Source organism: Emydura macquarii, unplaced genomic scaffold, assembly GCF_026122565.2.
Source record: "Emydura macquarii macquarii isolate MOO-44397 ecotype Brisbane River unplaced genomic scaffold, CSIRO-AGI_Emac_v2 contig_3220, whole genome shotgun sequence".
NCBI classification, from domain to species: domain Eukaryota; kingdom Metazoa; phylum Chordata; order Testudines; family Chelidae; genus Emydura; species Emydura macquarii.
Genome location: NW_027133357.1, coordinates 6797115 through 6819752, shown reverse-complemented (window position 1 = coordinate 6819752; position 22638 = coordinate 6797115). Strand labels below are relative to the sequence as shown.

General features: G+C 47.8%; 1 long non-coding RNA gene across 3 annotated transcripts in view; it reads right to left on the bottom strand.

The window, feature by feature from the left end:
* LOC137142426 (uncharacterized) overlaps positions 1-22638 on the bottom strand; it is a 102067-nt gene that overhangs the window by 52514 nt on the left and 26915 nt on the right. For all 3 annotated transcript variants that reach the window (XR_010916922.1, XR_010916923.1, XR_010916924.1), the window contains exon 2: positions 1416-1573. This is a non-coding gene — a long non-coding RNA (uncharacterized lncRNA). The remainder of the gene's footprint in view (positions 1-1415; positions 1574-22638) is intronic.

Here is a 22638-nt window from a genome sequence, read left to right as displayed (position 1 = left end):
GTGGGCCAACAGCTGCCCTGCATCTTCTCTTTTGCAGGCTGTGCGCCTTAACCATGAGGCCACTGGCTACACCCACACTGCAGAGGATGTGAATCAGAGTGTCTCAAAATTAGATTGAATCCAAGTGAAGGATCCATCAGGAACTGGGGTGGAATCTCCAGGATCTGGGCACCTGTTCCTTAGGTCTCCGTTCTCTGCAACCTCTGAAACCCACCCTGCACTGGAAACCAGACTCAAAAAGCAAAGCAGACTTTGCAGAGCCTCCAACATTCCTCCCACCTTGGCCTTTTGGGGCCAGCAGGTGGGAGGCAGGATAATCTTGATTCTGCCTGATGTTCTCTGAACAGCACAAACCGTTCCCAGCAGCTCGATTCCTCCCATCAATGTTAGGAAAGTAATTTTTCTTCACTAATATATCTTTTGCTTGATGAGTTGTCGATGGCAGGAGAATTTAATCTCTCATTTGCTCACTCTCTTCCCAAGCCAGTAAAGTGAAGGCACTTCATTACAGAACCACTCAGCTGTCCTTTTCCATCGATCAACCCTTGGCATGGGTGACCCTGAATCGATAGGCTGAAGATTATTTAGTGCCTTGTCCCCCCCAACATCAAATACCAGTCTGGAAAGACGCCGATGTGCCTGGACCCAGCCTCTGATTCGGGCCACGCGGGAGCCAGGACTGCCAGAGCTGCTGGTGCCAAGTGACTCATATGGCCAGAGAAGCAATGGAGGGAAATTCACATGACTGCTTTCCTGGACTGTCAACGGGGCACCGTGGTGCTCTGTCTGTGCATACCTAATAGCACTCACTCACTGCAGACCATCTCGGGCACTGGAAATGGGACTCTGGAGAGCTGGTTTCAATTCCTGACTCTGCCACAGGCTGGGTGGGTCAGCAGACCCATCCCCTGCTTTGTACCTCAGTTTCCCCCTCTGTAAAAGAGGAACTAACAGGATAGCTGGCCCCATAGGCTGGAGAGCCCAGGGCTAAGCCAGCTCTACATGATGAGCCCCATCCGAGTGGTAATTCCCTCCAAAGGGCTGTGAAGGCGGGATACTCAGGGAGAACAGACTGCTAGCCGCAAGCAGCCCTGGGCTTTGGGACTGAAGATTCCAGCCAGGAAGGGCTGGGAGCAGCCTGCTGAGGCAGGAGCACGCCTGGGTGAGCAAGGGAAGGGGTGTGAAAGCTCTCCAGGCATGGAGATGTGGGAGTATGAAGAGAGAAGTTTGGTTCTGGGTCTTGAATTTGGGCCTTTGAGTTATTTTCCATCAATAAACCCAGCCCCCAAGGAGGAGAGAAAATGTGCAAGGAGCCCTTAGAGAGAGAAGTGATTAGCAAGGCACAGCAGAGGTACCTTTGCCAAGACAGGATGCTCGGTAAGTGACCACGCTACTACAGGGATTGTGCTACCCACCTCCTTTGTGAAGCACTTAGGACTTGACTGATGGGAAGTGTTACGTCAGAGCTGGTGTTATTGCACATGCTTTTCCATCAGTCCCAGGTAGGTCCATCTGAAGCACCCCTCAGGGCAGCAGTATGCTCTGAGCAGTTGAAAGGACAAGGACACGCACCCTGCCAAAAAGAAATGTTCTTTAAAAATCAAGACAGTAAATGGTTAATCAAACCCTTTGCTACTTTTGGAGGCACAGAAGTTGTAGATTCTATATTGATATAGTGATTAGGAGTCTACTTGTCAAGTTGCTTTTTCTTGGAAATACTTCATTTCAAAGCCCATGTACCATGGATGCTCCGCTGGAATCAGTCTTACCACCAGCAAATCAATCCTGCATCTGGTTTCCTGCCCGCATCACAAACTACTGGCTCTGGGGAGACCGAACAACGAAGAAAGCATGGTTTTTTTTAACCTTGGAGCTGGCAGGCAGAGGCGAAGCAGAAAAGGCAGGGATCTGGCCCTATCAATTTTGCTCACCAACAAGAAAGGCTCTCCCTCCTGCACCAGAGAACTGTGAAAAAGCAGAAGAAATAAGGACAATGTGCCAGGGGTCCAGCACCTCTTGTGCTAATCAATTGTTTTTCCACTCAAAGGAAGAAGAACAAGCCAGCCTCTGCTAAGCTGGGAATTTATGGATGCAGGAAGTCAGATATCAGCAATCCCCCAGGAGACTGCAATACAATACAGTAAAACAATTCCATCAAACCAATGGTCCCCTTCTTCCTCCCCCTAAATCCCAAACTTGATTGGATTAACACCACCAGTCAAGCTGGGAGAAGAACTAGTATATTCTGAAATCCATTCCACTTTGGTTCTTGCCAGCTCTGGTCCCTGCTGATTGAAGCAGATTAATATTAGCTTATTAGCACCTGGAGATAGCAAGGTTTGTTGAGTTGCAAAGTCAGAAGGGACCATGCAGAGCGAATATCTCTTCCCCTACTCCAGGCATGCACCAGACAGGATGAAAACGGTTCACTCCCGTGTGCACTGGGGAAGCCCCACGAGGCACTCTTGTGCACCAGCGAGGCAATAGGTATTTGCATTTCAGCAGCTCACTTGCACAATGAGCCCCCCCAGCTAATGGACACTGAATTAGACTCTACAGACACCTGCTGCTTTATCACCCGGCAGCACAAGGATGAAAGGAAAACTTGCATCTCACACCAAGGAGGGGATCTTCCATGAGATCTCCACCTGCAGACCATGTCCCATGCATCCAGCTCTGAATGACAGACGACCAGCAGAAGTCTGCAGCTGAGGACAAAGTTACTTCTCATGCAGCCGGGGAAACTCCACCTTTATGGCATATGACATCCATGGGTCTATCTTCACTGCAGAGTTAGCTAGAGTTGCTTCGCTCCAGCTAACTTAACTCAAGTGCAACTGGCCACACTGAAATAGAACCCTCAAGCTGCTATGTCCTCACTGGAGCTGCGCTCACTGGTGAGTTGCTTGGACTTCTGGGTGCACCTCTCATGGTTCTTTGTGCTACACTAAGCCAGCCACTGATTTCTTGCCCAATGAGCTGTGGGAAAACTTGTCTGCTCTTGTCTGGGGAATTGTGGGACGGCATTGGACCACTAACAGCACTCGAGTAGAGCGAGCCTGCATCCGCATTACGGAGTGGTCGTGTTAGCAATTGACAAGTTGTATTAACTCCAGAGTTTGCCTATTCCCAGATAACTCAAGTTACTAGCACCACCACCGTACTTGAGTTAGCAGTTGCCTTGTACGAAGGCAACTCAAGTTAGGGGCTACCCTAGAGTTATAACTTAAGTTAACTGTGGAGTGAAGACAAGCCACGTGAAGCAGGAAGGTTTGGGCCACATAACAGGAAGCCCGGTCTGGACCCTTTTTGAAGACTCAAGGTTTGGATGGTTCTGTATCACCATTCCAAGGCGCTGCTGCCAGCTAAGACCAGGTCCTTTAATTCATTGGGTAGCGGCCCCAACCTCCTGACCAGGTGCAAGAAACTTTCCTTTAAGACGCTAGGCAATACACAAGTCTAGATCAAAAGCAACGTGCTAGATCCCTTCACTGAACCATCAGCCCCACAGCCTGCCTCTGCATAGAGCACACTAAGGTAGACTCTCACCAACAGGCAGTGATCATAAATCACAGGTGGAAAGTGGTGAACTCAAAGCACATTGCAAGCCCAGATAGGAATACTGTACAGCCAACCAGAGGGAGAAAGGATTTAAGGGAGACGGACTACTCCAATGTCCAAAATAGGAGAAAAGAAGAAAGATCCTCTGATTAGCAGCGAAGAGGAGACTTTCCCTGTGGCGGTGAAGCACTGGACCGGGAGCCAGGAGACCTGGGTTTGCTTCCCAACTTTGCCACTGACCTTAGGCAACTGTCTGGGCCTTAGTTTCTCCATCTGTAAAATGGGGGCAACAACATTGACCATGCCTTTGTGAATCATTGAGGTCTATGGAAAGAGCAAAGGGGGTGGGAATGGGGGGGGGAGGGGGAGAGCTACACATAAGCCTAATGGAAGGAACAAGGTGGCATTGCAATAGAGAATCACACTTGGCTAGTAATTTACATCTCAAAGCATCTTGCCAAGGCAGGTGAGGGTCATTATCCCCATTTTAGAGACAGGGAAGCACAGAGAACACAGAAGCAACTCGCTCCAGGGGAGTTTTGGCTTCAGAGCCAGAAATAGGACACAAGTATCCTGGCTGCCCTGCCCATGCTACTTCAGATGGCCACATACATCTGGCCACATACATGCCTGGTGCCCTTTCCTGGCAATGCACTTGGCATATTGCATCTCCATGCAACAGAGATCTTTATACTCACTGCCAGCACACGGACCACACCAATCAATAGGGCGTATAGGGCCCAACTGACAAGTTTCTTGGAACAAATTTTTCCTCAGGGTTTATGGTGGAGGGAGCCTCCTGCACCTCCCCCAGTCCCAAAGGGCACTGAATCACCCCAGTCAAAGGGATGAAATCGGCATTTGTTTTATTGCTCACTTAGGGCCCAATCCGGCATCTTCCTATCCCAGCCAAGTCAATGACAGCTGCAGGCAGCAGGCACCTTGCAGGATCAGACTCCTAAATTCTCTTCCCGAGAAGCCTTTTCTTGCCTGTCTTGCAATCAGCTCAGCACTCCATATGCTACCAGCTGTATCACCCTCCCCCCCCCCCCAGGCAAAGAGTTCCCTTATCTACCCAGGCAGGGCAGCTCCCCCTCTCCCTATCAGCCATCAGTGGATTACCAGGCGCTTATCAGTTTATTAGGGGACAAAAGACACTTAGCAGGAGGGCTCCGAGACTGTGAAAGGCAGATAAGAAATAGTACAGCTCTTCAACACACTGAGCATGGCACATCACAGGCTATAGGACCATGTTAGAATAAACACATGGAGCAATTTGGCATGAACTGGAGCCTTCACAAGAGTTTAATAGTGCTGGCTAGAGTGAGCAGGGGGGAGGCTCCCTCCATGCACAGTAGCCCTGGCCTACAGCCCCCGGCCACTATTCCAATCCTGGAATCCTACTCCCCCCCGGAGCCCACTCCACTACGGGGCAGCCTAGTCTCTGCAAAGGAGACAAGTTACACAGAGCTGGGTGAGAGATTCCGAAAGATCTGAGAATCCCTGATCCCTGAGAACTTCTCCTGGTTGCAGTGTCAGTGTTTGGCCAGTCGGCACCCAAACATGCGTCAGCAAGTTCCCACCTCAACCCCAATTTTAAGGCTCAGGCCCAACTCTAAACTAAACACAATGAAATTCATGGTTCTGACCGAGTTCCATGGTTCACTCAAACCCAAGACACAAAGCAAAATTGCAGAGACTAAAAATTCACATCTTTAGTGACTCAGAAGCAAAGATTTCCTCCCCGCCCCAGACAATGTACCCAAAACGATGGAGTTCCACATGGTTCTGCTCTTCGTTTTCAGCAAAGCAAGGCATCCGCCTGTTATTTGTATTGTGACGGCACCTAGAGGCTGCTACCTAGCCTGATGCCCCATTGTGCTAGGTGTTGTACACACATGGTAAGACAATCCCTGCCCCGAAAAGCTAAATAGACAAGATGAAGGATGATTATCCTGATTTTACAGACAAACAGCTGAGGCACAGAGATGAAGTGTCTTGGCCAACATCACACAGGCAGCCTATAGCTGAGTTGGGAATCAAACCCCCATCTCCTGAGTCCCAGTCCAGTGCCTCAGCAACAAGCTTGTGCTTCCTGTCTGTGCACACATTCACAAAGCTCCCTCAGTTTTCCCTCATGAGAAGCTTTCAAAGTTCATCTGGTGACTACAGTGGACTGAGTCAGGACTGCCGATTCCCATTCCTGCCAGAGATTCACTATGTGACCTTGGGTACAAGCCCCCTTCCCGTTACCCCACCTGCAAAACTTACTGCTCTGAATACATTGTTTATGAAGTTCACTGAAACCTTTTTATGGGAGGTGCTGGGGAAGGGCCAAGGAGTATTAGTTAACCCAAGAACAAAATTTAAATCCCCCCCTGGAATTCTTGACAGGCAGAAAAACAAAATTTAAATCCAGGTGAATGTGGTAGAGGAAAAAGATCCCAGAAGTCTTGAATTCTCCTTCCAAAGTTCCTAACGACATCACTACTTCACCTCTTTCTTTCCTTCCCTTAATAAAAAAATAATGAAATTCAATCCTCTTGCAATCCATTTAGTACAGAATGGCCCTCTGCAGATTCCAAAATGGCCCAGCTAATAGAGTTAGAAGCTGTAAAAAGTGCAAAGCAGGTTTTTCAGCTTCCTCATTGTTTTCTTTGCTCAAGAACATGGTTCTGCTGAATGGGTCTGAGCTCACCACTTGTGCTGTGAAAAAGGCAGGGGTGTGGGAAGGCAGGCATTGAAAAGCTGCTGGTATGGACAAGGCTTCGCTGCCTCAATCTCATGTGTTGCCTTTCAAGGCTTCAGAAAGGCAACTGAATTTCCCCATATGGTGTATAACAGAGCTCTCAGAATCACTTTCTGGCTACTAGCACAGTCCCTGCCACACCACATGCAGAACACAACTGGCCACACAGCCAGTCATGTGAGGGAGTGAAAAAGACCAGAAAGCACCCCCAAACTGGGATTTCAGAAGTTTACTGGAATGAGAGGACATCAGACAAATAAGTGGACAGCAAATATTGTTCAAAGAGAGCTACAGCAGATAAATGATAATGATCTTCTAACAAGCTCACGTTTATGTAGCACCTTGCCACCAGCTGAATGCTTTACAGAACATTACCATTGCATTGCATGGATAATGGCAATAAGCCCACCCATTCACCCATCTCCAAAATGCAGCCACCTCTGGTGCAGAATATTGCAGCTTGTGTAATATTCTAGGGGAATGCTTTGCAAGACAAATGGTGGGGAAGGGCCAGACACCCAATGAGTTTCAATCAACCTTGTGCCCACCCACCCCATAATTACTACCAAAGGTAAGAATGGCCAAACTGATCAGACCAATGGTCCCGCTAGCCCAGTATCATGTCTTCCAACAGTGGCCAATGCCAGATTCTTCAGAGGGAATGAAGAAAACAGGACAAGTATCTGGTGACCCATCCCATCCCCTAGTTCCAGCATCTGGCAGTCCAAAGTTAAGCGACACCCAGAGCATGGGGTTGCATCCCTGAGCATCTTGTCTAATAGCCATTGATGGACCTATCCTTCAGGAACTCATCTAATTTTTCTTTGAACCCAGTTATAGTTGGGACCTTCAAAACATCCCCTGTAAATGAATTCCACAGGTTGATTGTGCATTGTGTTTTAAACTTACCGCCTATTCATTTCATCGAGCAATCCCTGGTTCTTGTGTGATGCGAGGACTCCACTATTTACTTTTTCCATACGATTCATGGTTTTATAGACTTATCATATCCCCGTCATCTCTTTTCTAGGCTTAGTAAGTCCCAGGTTTTTAATTTCTCCTTATACAGAAGCTGTTCCATACCATTAATCATTTTGTTGACCTTCTCTGGACCTTTTCCATTTTTAATATCTGTTTTGAGATGGCGCTCACAGAATATTCAGTGTGGGTGCACCATGGATTTAGATAAGACAGTAAATATCATAATGCCATTATATTTCTTTCCTAGCTGTGTTAGCTTTTTTGACTGCCACTGCACATCGAGTACATGTTTTCTGAGAACTATCCACAATGATTCCAAGATCTTTCTCGAGTGGTAGCAGCTAATTAAGACCCCATTATTTCATACATAGAGTTGGAATTCTTTTCCAATTTACGTTACATTTATCAAGATTGAACTTCAGCTGTCATTTTGTTGCCCAGGCACCCATTTTTGGGAGATATCTAACTGCGATCATGGGACTTACACTGAGTATCTGCCAACTTTGCCACCTCACTGTTTATCCCTTTTCCCAGATCATTTAGGAACACGTTGAACATGGTCCTCGTTCAGATTTTGCTAGTGGGGGAAGACAGCTATTTAGAGCAAACAGAAGGAAGAGAAGCACTTCACATAGACCAAAGCAAGCATGAACTGGCTGGGAACCATCAGCCTTTAGCTCCTATCAGGTTGGTATTGCAGCTTCTCTTGTAACGAGATACACCAACCTAGAGGCTGTCACCCGACTCTTGGATATGATCTAGAATCCTTTGTGCTTGGACTGCTGGGCTTAGGTATGATGCCTCTAGGGCTGATTCTGGCTCATGTGGTGAGTGGACACTGTGGGTGACACTTTGGGCTGTCCTGAAGTCCTATAGGTTGAGTACCATTGGAAATGGCCTGAACAGGGTTATCATTATTTTCTAAATTTCTATTGACTTGGGGAAACCTATCCTCTTGCCCAAACATGCCCCCAAGGGACACTCCCAGGACCAGAATTAAGGTGTGTCCACACTACAGAAACACAGCTGGAGCACTGCAGCTATGCCACTGTAGTGTCAACGCAGATGCTTCCTACATAAGGGTTTCTCCCTCATGCCCATTGATGTCCTCCATCTGCCTGAGAAGCAGTAGCTAGGCTGATGGAAGTAGCCTTCTGTTGACCTAGCCGCATCTCTACAGAGACTTAACTACAGCACTCGGCACAATTTTGCCCAGCCCAAAGGGCTGTAACTAAGTCACTTTTCTAAGCGTAGACCAGGCCTTAGAGGCTAGAAGGCTCCAAAGTCACAAAACCATGAAGACCACTTTTCAACGCACCCTTGATTTGATATTGGATTCTCCATTCTCCTGTTGAGCTGTGATGGAGTTAAAAATGCAGGGACTATAGATTTCTCTCCAGCCTGACAATCTGTAAACAAGCATGCTAACGAGCAACCCTACAGCCATAAAAATGATTGGTGGCAGCACTTCAATGACCCAACTTTTCTGTTTTTTAATCTGCTAACAGCAGGAGAAAAACAGCTGATTGTTATAAACGCATCAATCTAGTGTTGGCTTAGGGAGATTTCCCCATTTGCCCCTGAGAGGACAAAGCAAACAAAGGGAAAGACCAGAGTGAACAATCAAATATTTTATGACCCTTGTTATTTTGATCCTTCCAGGGAATGCCACCCTAGAGGAGAGAGTCCAAGGGTAAAGTTTTCAAATGTACCTAAGGGTACGTCTATATGTACAGTGCTGCAACGTCAACTGCAGCACCCATACAGCTGCGCCAACTGCAGCACGTCTGGCGAAGCCCTCGGTTGACCAGAGCGCTCTCCCATCAGCATAATAAACCACCTCCGCGAGTGGCAGAAGCTGTCTCAGTGGGAGAAGCTCTCCTGCCGATGTAGCACTGTGCACACCAGTGCTTATGTTGGTGTAACTTACGTTGCTCAGGTGGGTGGAATAGTCACACCCCTGAGCAATGTAAGTTTTGCCAATATGGGCTACCTCTACAGTACAACCTAAGTCACTTAGGTGGCTAATGCCAGCTCTACAGTAAAGTTCAGGCTAAACAGCTACACTGCTCAGAGGGTTGAGAAATCCACCCGAGTGACAGTTTGGCCCACCTGACACCCAGTGTAGAGAAGAATAATTCTTCCGTCTCCCTGAGAGATGGTAGTTAAGTCAGCTAGGTAGATGGATTAACTACAGGGATGGGAGAACCTCTCCTGTTGCCGCAGAGAGTGCCTTCACTAGAAATGCTACAGCTGCAGTGTTAGTCAAGACAGCCTAAGCTATGTCCAAAAGCAGTTTAGGCCCTTGGAGATGAGAATCGGGTGCCTGCTTTTGAAAATGGGACTCTTACATTAGAGGCACAGCTTCAGTGTAGACACTATAGCCAGAGGAAGGGTTCGCCCGGCGCTATAATAAATCCCCCCTCCTTCCCCCCCGAGGTGGTAGCAAGGTCGACAGAAGAATTCTTCCATGGTCCTAACACTGTCTACACCCAGACTTGGTCATAGCCCTGCCCTGAGGCATCTGATCAACTTTACTCTGCTTCCACTGCCCACGAACACCAGGGGACTGATGAAGTACCCTTCTTCTAAAGACGCCCATCATCAGTGGTTCTCAGACTGGAATCCATAGACCACTAGCGATACACAAAGCTGTTTCTGTTACAATGGTCTTCGAGCAACCGTGCCACCTGCTAGCAGTAGCACCATCCAGGACCCTGGCAGAATTCCCCCTACCTTTATTGATAATCCATTGGGAACTGGATGATGTGATTTCTCCAGGTCCCAGCAGCAGGGTCGGGAAACCTGAGTTTTGTAAATGGATTTACTCCAAACATTCTTCACTGACTCTTAACTTCTCTCCCCATGAACGAAGGGAACGAGACTCCCATCGTTTACACTGTATGGGTACCAATGATTTATTCACCTGCAATTTGTGTCTAATACAGTGTCAGTAATGCTCTGTCAATATGTGCAGGCCAAGATTTAAAAGTCACTGTGCCACAGATGAACAGTTTCATCTCGGTCCACTTGTTAATAAAACTGACATTAGCACATGTTTGAACAGCTTCATTTGCTGAGAAAAAGCAGTTTCAATTGCTGGGTGAAGTCACATGTGCTACGCTAAGTCAAGGCTACACCAAAGCTCTTTGGGCAGAACTCCCCACTGTGTTTCAAGCCAGTGATAGTGGGAACACTAGTGTACTCGTGGAGGGTGGCCCACTGGTTATGATGCCAGCTTCAGACTCGAGATCCAGGTTCAGTTCCCTGCTCTGCAATGCACTTTGTGTAACCTTGGCCAAGTGTCTTGATGTGAGGATAAATACGTTGGACTTTGAGGTTCCCAGCTGTTACTGTAATGGGAACCATCTAGAGTATACAGTCAAGGTACAGGTGACTCAAAGGGATTGGAAATGGAGTGTTTTTCATCTCTACATTGCTGGAGCAAGTCCATCCCAATTGGCAGAGGCAACCCCTCCGGGGTTCCAGACAGTGAGCGGGTGGGTCTCAGTCCAGTTCTTAGAGGACAGGGGTCCATATGGCAATACCCAGCAGCTCAGCAGGTACTCAGTCCCTTTGCTGGCAGCGTCTACAGAGAGATTAAGCACCAGAGAGACACTGCACCCCCAGCCGGTGCCCTCTCCAGGTCAGGGATATGGATGGAGAAAATTGCAATCCCACTTGCCAAGCGATGACAGCTCTGGGGGTGGAGAGGGCTGTCAACCCAGTACTGAATTCACTTTCAAGAGAAAAAGGCAGTGTTCCCCTTCCCTCTTATAGTACTGCTTTCCCATGCTGGGGGGCTGCTCCCAAGTGGCCAGCCCCGCACTAGACAATCAGATAGAAAGCTGAACAAGCCATGAGCCAGGCAGTGGAGTAAGAGTCACGCTTAACTTGTCTTTTACTGTTCCCGCTGGGCTCTGTTCCCTTAGGTACTGATGTATCCCTGGCAGTCACCACACCAACAGCCCTGCAGATGCGAGCAGACATCAGTCTGAAGATGCAAGTGTATAAGCTCCAAGGTAGGCAGCAGGTTATTATAGGGGTAGCAAGTTGAATCCTACAGCTGTTTGACAACAGGGTAAAGGGAAGACATCGACCCCGTATTCTGCCCCCCAGGCACCTCAAACAGAAAAGGAGTGTGGTGCTGGCAGACCAGGTGCCAACTCATGCCAAAGTCCCCATGTACTGATAAATACATAGCCGGAATCTGTTTGGCTCACCAGTGTTAGTACTGTTAAAATAGGTATTAGAATTATAATCCTCTGACTGTGTCCATCCCCAGACGGGAGAGATCTCAACTAGTGACAAGTGCTCATCTCCTGCAAAAAGGGTTACATCCTGCCCACAGACACTGGACGGACTATTGTGGGAGGATAAAGACAACAAGAGACCTTTGTTCGTTTGTCCTCCCATCTCCCAGTCAAGATGAGCCATGCAGGTGGATTCCTCCCATCAGCTGAGTTTGCAGCTCAGGACACAAGGGAGGAGGGAGCTAAAAACCCATATCAAGAAGGAATTGGATCTCTGTGCTGCTTGGACTTGGGGAGGGAAATACAGGTTTACTAGGTGTAAACAAGAGATCCCCAGTGTGTAGGCTGGGTTAGCCCTAAAAGACAGATGGGGTTTGCTTATTATAGAAATTTGTTATCTTTTGAAACTTGAGTGTAACTCATTTGTTTACAATCTCTGGTAACCTGGTAACTAATTCTCTCTCGTTGCCTTCTCCTACTTAATAAATCTTTATATCGTTTATTATAGGACAGGCTACAAGTGTTGTCTGGGGTGGGAGATCGAAGGTGCAACTGACCCGTCCTTTGGGACTGGGAGTAATCTCAATATTGCTTTGACCATATACCACAAAAAGCACGCTCACCCAGATGGTGAGCTAGATCAGAGTACCCAAGTGGACTGTGACTCCACATCCAGGCTGTTATAGTGCCTGAGGAACTTACACTGGGGGGTGAAACCTAAGTATAGAACTCAACCAATTTGGGGTTTGCGTCCTGCTTCCTAACCGTCTGCCCTGAGGATGGCCCTCACGCTCTTGAGCACCAGCAGCTTGGCAAGGGGGACACGATGTAGCCTGCTAAGCTGGTTCTGCTTCCTTTCCTGACGTGGGATGGAAAACTGAGTCACTGCTGTCTTACTTACGGGCAGGTAACAATGCTGCTGTCCATGATCCCTGGAAAAGGAGGTGGCCTCCCCAGATGAGAACATTGCCTTCCCAAAGAGAAGGGCATCGGAGCTGTGGGATAGCGCCGTCTCCCATCTTCCCTTCACCCCAAGAGGGGAAACCAAAAGGAACCTCAACAGTTTGACCTTGCATCAGGATGGCCATCTCATGAGCGCAGCTGAACCAGCCCATGATAGCCAGGAGGGCTCCCTCGACAGGGGACCTGCTGCTCCCTACAGACTAGGCAAGCTGTCTTTTCCATCCCATGCCAGCCTGGGGAGAAAGGGAGCTGGCTGATATCTGGAGCTTAGACTCCCTCACATGGGATCACTTCACACTCTGAATTACCAGAGCCCAGATTATAGTTGACTGGCAGATTAATGGGGGACAGAGCCAAAGCAGCTCTGTCTACATACAGACCCCTCCTCTACACAAAGCTGCTGTTATTACATTCCCCTGATGCCCATCAACTGCATTGAAAGACAGTCCTGATGTGTAAAGCCATCCTGAAACAAAGCTTCTCCTTTGTTATCAAACCATTAGCGGATGACGGGACCAGGCCTGGTGCTTGTGATGGAAGGAGTGGGCACTGTGACCAAACAATTCCCAGCCAATACACCTTCTGTTCTATGCAAAGCAAATTGCCGGGGGGGGGGGGGGGGGAGGGGGGAGAAGATCTTATTCTAGCCTGCCTCCCCTATCACCAAAGGGTACCCCCACATTCATCACCGGCTGAAGCCCTTGTTGGCAGAACAACAAATGTTACCATCTCACGGCCCACTTCATCTTTAAAGAGTTCTCTCCCCAGCTTAGAGTTGAAGCCGATCAGGGAAGCCTGCAGCATTTCTGTACCTGTCCTGGGGACAAACCTTGGTAGAAAATTCTTAGAGTACTACCTAGCGGAAAGAGTGCTGGCCTGCGAGGTTAGAGACCCATGTTCTGTTCCTGTATCTGCCAGTGACCTGCTGGGTGACCCTGAATAGGTGTCTTCCCCTTTCTCAGCTGCTATATCCCCTCCCATCCTTGGTCTTGCCTATTTAGATTCATATCACTATTTGTATGTACAATGTCTAGCACACTATTGCCCTGATCTCATTTGGGGCCTCCACGTGCTGCCATTAATACAAATAAGAGCAATCTAATATGAAGTTAGGCCTTTCTATAGGGATTCCCCATGATCCAGCCTACAGAGTTCTCAAGTTCTCCATCCACTGGAGGGAAAGGTAAGCTTTTTCTTTGGTCATTCCAGAGTCCCAGCCAGAAACCAAGAAAGTCTGTTTCCAGAAGATTAAATGAATCTGTAGGCATACAATACAAAACATGTCTATATGATCTAGGTGCATGTGTGTTCTTACACCAGACTCACATGTCATGCCCAACACTCAATTTTCAGCACACACCCCCACACACACACATACCTCCAAGCAACCATTTGTACAAAGTCCAGTAGAATATAAATCGAGAACTTTGCTATAAAATTTAACCAGCCTGGAGAATTCTGTAGTGGAGACATGATTCTCTATTCAGTTCCACACCCACTTGGTGCATAGAAGATGTCCCTGTCCACAGAGGTCAGTCCAGCAGCATGCATGCAAGAACATTTAATTTACCTGCAGAGAGATTCCCCCAACCTGGTGATGTTGTACATCTCTCTCCCAGAGTGTGCCCACCCCTAGGTTTTACTATACTGAAAAACCAGCACAAGGCAAGAGAACAAGCAACATGGCAATTTTGCATTTCACTGCCCCTACTGGGCATCAGTTTGTAACAATTCAGCTACCCAAGGCTCAGACAGCCATTCTCTCCCTCCCACCCTTGTAGCTCTGACACTCACTAAGTCATGTCCTGCAGCCAACGGAAATCAATTTATGATGAATTGAGCAATTCATTGGCAGTGTGGATTGTCACTTTCCTCAAATGCCACTTGGAGATTATGCAGATACATCCACAGAGCAAAACACTTCGGGACAGTCTTCACAGGCAGTCACTGGACCCCCGGCGGGGAGCGTGGGAGATTAAAGGGAACATACGCCATCCAGGCACAAACTCGGAGAGAAACATCTCCCGTCAAGAAATCAATCTGCACATGCTCATTGGCGGGATTGTTTCCTCCCTGGATCCTGGGGTGAACCAAGGACTCCAGAGGTTTCTTGTGGGAGTTGCAATTGCTTCCTCTGTTAGATCACCTCGCCAGCACCCTCCTGTTCGACCATGGGAGTGGGTGAGCAGATCCCTGACAGAGCACTCCCTGACAGAGGTGTCTCTAGGTCTATCAGCCCTAGATTTACATCGAGAGGGATACCCTCTTCCTCCCGACATCTCTATCCTGTACAATATTTATCCTTACATGGCTTCTATTGACATAGTATCTGAGCACCACTGGATCTTTACTGTATTAATCCTCACAACATATCCCTGTGAAGTAGTCAAATGATATTATCCACCTTACAGGTTAGCAGGAACTGAGGCCCAGAGGGTATGTCTACTGTTTTAGAACACACAGCAACAAGTCTTAGACTGAGCCTTGCACTATGGCACTGGGAACAGCTGTGTAGATGCTCAGACTCAGGCTGGAGCTTGGGTTCTGGAGACTGGGAAGGGGAGTGGGTTTCAGAGTCTACACGGCCGTTTTTAGCACCATGGCACAAGACAGCCTGGGGGATCTGCCTCAGAAAAAAAGGGCCAGAGGCTTCCAAGTCCCAGGCTAACACGTCAACTTCTGGACCACCCTTTCTCCACACTGTAGGGCAAGAGCTATTTCCATTTGTTTATTTTCTCCCTGTGCCATAGAAAGAGCAATTAGGGTCTCCATAGTTAATCCAGCTCTTTTGTGCTCTCCGTGCTGCGGGGATGAAGAAAGGAGGGCCCTGGGGGAAATCTAAGCCCCTTTATTCCTTCGTTCATGCTTGAGCAATATTTCTCTAAATGGGGGAACTGGCGCCAGAGGCAGAGAAACCTCCGTTGAAGGAAGCGGGCACTGTCGTGCCGGAGTGAACAGTGTGCTGTGTAATTAAAGCATAATTGCATCCTAAAGCTCGCACTGCATTTAATGAACTCGTTCAGTTTAAAAATCTGCTGTGAATCAAGTAAAGGCAACAGCAGTCACTGTCCAAGCCCAGGGGGAGAGAACAAGGTGCAACAGGGAGAGAAAGGAGACTTTTTATCCTCATTAAGCTCAGCTGCTCAGAGCTTGGCCATAACCTCTACAACCCTTTTCTCGCTGAACCGCTTCATCATGGTAAACGAGTTTCTGTAATTACAGCCAGTAGCTATTTAACCTAAAGACGCTGAGGTATCACTTTAAGGGAAACCAGGGGTAAGAGAATAGCTCATGGGAGGAAGCTGAAGGGGGAGAAGCTTGGAAAAGGCCACACTATGGAGCCCTGGTATGGCTCCCCCTCGAAGAGTCAGCGTCTCTGAATTACCCCCAACCCACTGGCCCATTTTCAATTAATAGTTGGTCTTTCAGCACTTAGTCACTCCACAGAGAACCAGTTTGCTGTGTACACTTGGGGGGCGGGGGGGGCTGCTTTATCATGACTCAGTCCATGACAAAAAAAGCAGCAGTCACCTCGCCAGTCAAGATTGGAAACAGCTTCCAACAAGCCTATTTCTGCATCCCCTATTACTTTGGCTTGGGAAATTAGTTTGGCCCGAAAGTTTCTTTTTTGCCTTCAGAGCAAATGGAGAAGAAGTTTTACGCAGTTTGAAGAAAAGTCACTTTTTAATCTACAAGTAATTTAACAAAGTGACATGGATTTAAAATGTGTGTCTACGGTTTGTCTGTCTCCCTCTAGCTCAGTGGCTACTCGTTACTATGCCTTCAGGCTTCCTGAACAGTTAGATGCCTGTGACAACTCATGCATCCGTTCCCTCCGAAGAAAATAAGCTGTAATTAAAACAGTCATTAGTGACTTTCTGGGGGTGGTTGGGGAGCCCAAACCTACTTCCATTGCAGTCGCTGGCAGTTTCTTGCCATTGACTTCAGCAGGAGCAGAATGAGGCACCATATGTTTTTGCAACCATGTTGCCAGCAACTTACATAGCCCTCTGTTGCTGATAATTACAGTCTCAATCCTGCAAACACAAGTGTTCGTGCTTCACTTTATTCATGGAAATACTCCCACTGAGTGCATTTGAAAACAGGACATGATTTTGCCATCACAGGAACTGTCCAAGGAAAACCAAACAGAATTAGTGGAAGACGAGCCATTTTAGAATCTATCCACTAAAGTCCAATCTCATGTCCCCTCAAGCCAAGGGGAAGACATTCATTTCCAAGGGTTTTGCATCAGGCTCTTGGGGCCACGTTTTCAGAGGAGCTCAGCACCCAAACTCACCCAACATGCTGACTGCTTTTGAACATTCTACTTTTAATAACCAAAGCGAAGATCTTTGGGTGATGGATCGCATGTTTTGCTCCAAGACAATGCATTTTTGCCACTAGATTCTTTCCACTTTCAAAGTTACAAGACATCATGATGTTGGTTTCCAGCCATTATCGGCTTAGCCAGCGCTGGTCACTCCTTTAATAACCTGTTGATTCTTCCACCTCGATCTGAATTTAAACTGTTTATTCGTGTTATAGTAGCACCTACAGGTCCCAACAAGGCCAGGACTTCATTGTGCTGGGTACTGAACACATACATGGTAACAGACTATTCCTGGTGCAAAGAGTTTACAATCTAAAATGACCAAACAAACTGTGCATCAGGGAGGCGGCATTAAAGCCGCTTGTCCACTAAGATAGCACGTCTGTGGACGAGCTAAGATTAGAAGCCAGGACTCTGGAGTCTCAACCCATTGCTCTACCCACTGGACCATGCTGCCTTATATAAAAGACTCTGAAAAAAGTGTGACAGCTGGGCAGGAAAATTCCAGAAGACTTTGTATCAAAGCCACTTAAGTCACTAAGCAGCAACCGTGTATTTATGCATCATCTCATTTATGAAGCAAAGCACTTGAAAGCAAAGACATGAATAGTTTATCACTGTTAAGTATTTTCTTTTAACCTGAATGTTTGAGAGTTTTACCAAGAACAGTTCAGAGGTTCCATGAGAGACGGGTTGCCTAAGTTATTCATACCTACAAGAGTTCACACAGACTGCTTTATGTTCAGTGACTCCTTTAACAATTCATCTCTCCCTGAAGGCAGGCATTTCCCCCATTTCTCCAATAGGGCAACTAAGTCAGGAAACCGAGTCGGGAGGAGAAGGGGGAGGCATGGCTTGTCCAATCTGGTTAGAAAGGAGAGGGCAGAGTGTAGAACTCATGGGCTGTCTGTCTCCCATCCCAGAGCTGAAACTACCAGATCATGGTGCCTGCTACAGTATAGGACATACAGGAAATACTGCAACCCATCAGACTAAGTGGGAACTAGAACCAAAAGGAGACCAGTGCCTGGAATAACATTTTCAAAAACATGCAGTTTAGGCCCCTTACATCACAGTTCAAGTCAATGGGATTTCGGCACTTATGCTTTGAAAAGTTTGACACTTGAAACAGAAATTAGATGAAGTAGAGCAAAACAGCTGATCGTCCCTGCTGTAACCCCGGAAAGGCCCATACGGAACAGTAACCATCAGAAAAGCACACCTGTACTATGAAATCTTAGTATTCCATATTTTGTTTTCCCCACCAGCAACTTCCAGATCTGAACTGCTTAGTTTACAAGTAAAAGCAGGCGTATTTCACCCTGCCAGTTCAGGCTGTGATCGCTGAGTCAAGCTGTGCTCTGTACACTTCATGCATCACCCCTGCCACCCCATAAGAGAGTCTCCGATCAGACCTCTGTTAGCAACTCCTTCATTAACGCAAGGGGCAGCGTAGAGCTGGCTCATTTGTCTCCAGCTGAAATCGGCTCCATACCATAAACAGGCAAAAGTCTAGTTTTCCTCATTCAACTCCCTAGGTATGACTCATCGAGTGATACGCAGACACGGTGAGCCAGATACTGATCTCAGTTACTGAGTCAACTCAGAGCAACTCTGACAATGGAAGAGAGATGGTCATCTAAAGGTTTGTGTTTAATTGCGGTCTTCTTGGAGCACTGAGGGCAGCTTCTTTTGTGCTCTGTCACAGCCAAGCAGCATGCTGGCGCACACAATAGAAGTTACCTGATAATGAGGGGATACTTTCTATGCACCACTGTCCACTCTACTTGATCAATCAGGGCTTCTCAAGGCACATCTTAGGCCCCATATTGCCGGCAGCTAACGGAGGGGGATTCTCCCCAGCTACACTGGGGGAGGCTGCCTTTAGGGAAAAAAAACCAGTCAAGTCCCAGGTGGCTGCAGATTTGCTACAAGAAACATCCAGTAACACATTATGAGCTGCAGCGCATGGATCACCTTGCTCCAATCCTCCTCCTCATGGGAATAATGGAGCCCTCCTCCCTCTTCAACACCGTTACTTTGCAGCTGCCTGACAGCTGCAGCTATCTGCAAGGAGGCCCGTGTTTTCCATGTCATCACTGAACCCCAAGGCACACAAGGTCTCTTCCTTGGGGAGTCCCCTTCCCATCTCCCTTCAATTCTCCACCCCATACCACTTCCCTCCTCCCCCACTCACGCCTACTGGATTCGAAATAACCCACATTCCCATCTCAGAAGCCCCCCTCTGCCACATTTAAGATTTCTGCCATCAGGCACCAGGAAATCAAATGGTGATATCAGAGAGCATTAGAATTAACATGCCTTGGCCCGGTGCCTAGCTACGGAGCCACGCTCCAGGCTCAGAGTCCTGAAATCTCCTCAGCAAGGCAGCTCCAGGCCTATGAGCTGAATTGAGTTGGACAGTGCTTTGGAAAAAAGGACCCCGGAGGGAAAGAAGAGGGGGCTTACAATATATAAAGCCGCTTTCAGTTTGACTCATTAGCTTTGCCTGAGGCTCCAGAAGACGAGGAAAGCCAGCCAGTGAGGAAGGGGGGGGGGGGGGGGGAAGGGAGAGAAAGCTGTAATTGCAGTTGCTGGAATTCACTTTTAATGTTCGCTTCTGAATACAGTAAACACACTCTCCAAGTCCAGGGAATAAAGCATTGATTTTCTGCAAGTGTTCCAGTGAATCAATCCTATTCTGTCAGAGACCTGCCTCTTGGCCTCCAATTACTCAGTCTCCCCCCACCACACACACACACACACACACGCTGGGGGGAGTGATATTTTAAAAGCTACCCCTCTCCCTTCCAGCTGACAGGCCACAGGGGTGTGATGGGCTGAAATGTAAGTTAAGAGTGGCGTGTGAAGTCCTACAAGGGACCAAGCACACAGCAGGAAACACCTGGACCCCCAGCCCATTAGAAAAGTTTGCACACTCACAGGGGGGGGGGGGTGGTGAGGGGTTAGGGTAACAGGAGCTTGATCGGATGCTCTGAGTGTTTCCAATCCCACATTCTGGCTTGAACTAGTCAGTCGGGTCAAGAAGAAGATTCAGACTAAAGAGGTGGGGAAGAGACAAGCAGACAGCTCGAGGGTTGAGAAGAGGGGCCCGCCTTAGGGGAAGAGATACTATAGAGGATCTGTCCAAGAGGTCAACACACAGGCCCCTCAGAGAGTGGACTTGGAGACAGACTCCACCCAGTGAGGGGCAAACAGGGGCCTCTGGGGCAACATAGACAGCCTGTCCTGCAAGAGGGGAATGGTCAGGAAGAGCAACGACTATAGACATGGGGGAAGCCATGTGTGGGTTCACAAGAGCTAGTGCAGAGGAACAGACGGCCAAACGAGGGGCTTTTATTCCCTCCTATGCAGGAGCAGAGACAGCATGTGTGAGGGATGAGATGGTGACTGACCAGTCCAGGAGTCCTAGAGCCAGATTACCCCCTTCCCTGTCCCCATTCTCCTCTCTATGGGCCAGGGTCCCCAGCTAGACTATTTCCCCCATGAAACACATGGCCAGGGACTCCCACGATGCACCATGACGGCTCAACAAGACCTGTAGAGCAGCTGCGTACTTAGAGTAAGGAGAACAATAAAACAAGGGAGAAAGTGACACCTCCATGTGAAAGCACTGTGTACGTGTTTCATCTGAAACACACTGCACTCACATGGGCCCTGTTTTCAGGTGCTCAGTACACACAAAAAGAGCCAGAGTTTCAAAAAGGGCTCAGCACTAATCTTAATAAGTGTTTTGATACTTAAATGGGAACCAAGCTCCTTTGAAAATCCTGCCTATCAGGACATAAGTCCCTGCAGAGAGGCAAACTCCTTAGATATGTGAAAACGTGGCATGCAGAGAGCTAACAGCACCTAGCTATGTTATTTGCCTTACAGCAAGCCTGAAAGCTTCAACCAAGATCAGGACCCCAATGTACTAGGTGCACACACCTGCCAAGACAGTTCCCTCTCTCATTACTTACAGTCTAAGTAGTCAAGGCAGACAGGGTGACAGGAGAAACCAACAGAGAGGGGCAGGGATTTGTCCAAAGTCACCCAGCATGTCCAAGGCAAAGCCTGGAACAGACTCCAGGACTCCTGACTTACTGACCATGCAGTCTCCTACACCTAATTCTACACTAGTGAAATACATTTCAGCAATGAGGATCCACACCCGGCCCTATGGACTAATGAAAACCTGATTTAAGGACTTCATTAGGGCAGAGATGGGTGCTGGCACACTGCACTGGCTGAATTGCTGTTACAGCAATGTTACCGTGTAAGTGACAAATGTCTTCAAGCTGGAACTTTGAGACATTCAAGATATACTTGGAGAGGCTTAAACTGGTGAGTTTGCCTTGCCATGGTGTATGCACCCCCAGCAGAGGCAACAGATAATAATGCAGAACTAAGTCCCATTTGCCATAGGTACCTTGGCAAAAAACGTCATCGCCCACAGGGTAGATTGGCAAGCAGCAGAATTCCATCCCCTCACCCCAAGCTTCGACACTGGCCATATGGAAGCTTCATCTCTCACAGCGCAAGCAAAAATGGGCAAGTCCTTTGGGAGGCAAATACCACCGATCAACCAACTCAATGGAGATCAGTCTGCCCGGCAGTTCTACCCCAGCTCATGTTCTTTTCTGGAACCAAGTGAGTTCACCCTAGTCAAGAACTAGGGCTGGGATTTGCAAAGGAATTTAAGGGAGCTAGGCACCCACTCCCATGGAATATCACTGGGATTGGGGTGCTTGACTTCCATAGGTTCCTTTGAAAATCTCACTCCTAGCACCTCAAGTGTGCACAACTCCTTTCCCCTGTACACTACCTGCACGGAGACTACTGAAACCTCATGGCATGGAGACATTGACTGAAGCCTGATTGCAATTCCAGGGAAAGTTAGTGTTGCAGTGGCATGGCCTTCAACTTTTAACAGGCTAGAAATTCACATTTGACTTTTCATACATCCAGCACTAAATTATATGTACTGTACATCACTTCAGAATAATCACAGTATTTGCAGTGGTGTGTTAGGCACCAAATTATGTGAGGCAGAGCGATTATACAGAGGTGCACAGAGTGGTTGTTGATTCAGTTAATGGCCCAAGTACCACAATTTTCTATCAAGACAATTTACAGCAAGTGGTGCGTTCTGTATCCTGTAATAATCCACAAAGCTACTCCTTTACCCTCCTTCAAACCTCTCCTTAAAGCCTACCCATGCTGTGATGCCTACTCAACACTTGACAGTGGTGCACTGACTACTGCTAGTTTTAAGCACCTTAACAATCTCACTGGTTACCCGGGCACAACACATACCAAAGTGTCTGCAGGGTCATATTTAGCTCCTTTCTCCAAGGATCTCGAAGCACATTGTAAACAATTAAGCATCTACATTCTACAGCCTGTGTTAGGCAGGAGATCAGACTAGATCTTCTGGCCTTAGATCAGTGAATCCTTATACTACCAATACTATTGGAAGTGATGGAACCGGGGAGAGAAAGAGGACTAAGGTTTGACTATCCTTCACAGACTTTCAGCCCACTGTATGGGAAAAAATCTCTCCAACTTAAGCATTTCTATGTTTCCAGGCCAAGTTAACTCCCCACCATGCCGCTTACTGACAAGCAAGGTGAAGCAGAAGGGACTACAAACCATGGGAACATGTCAGAACAAAGAAGAAAGTAAGAGGGGAGATAAATAACCTGGGGGGGGGAAAAAAAGATGCCAGCGCCCTTGATAGCTCTCACTCCAAGGTTGATGAAGCTGCCAGGAGAAGAAGCATGTTTTCTTTTATT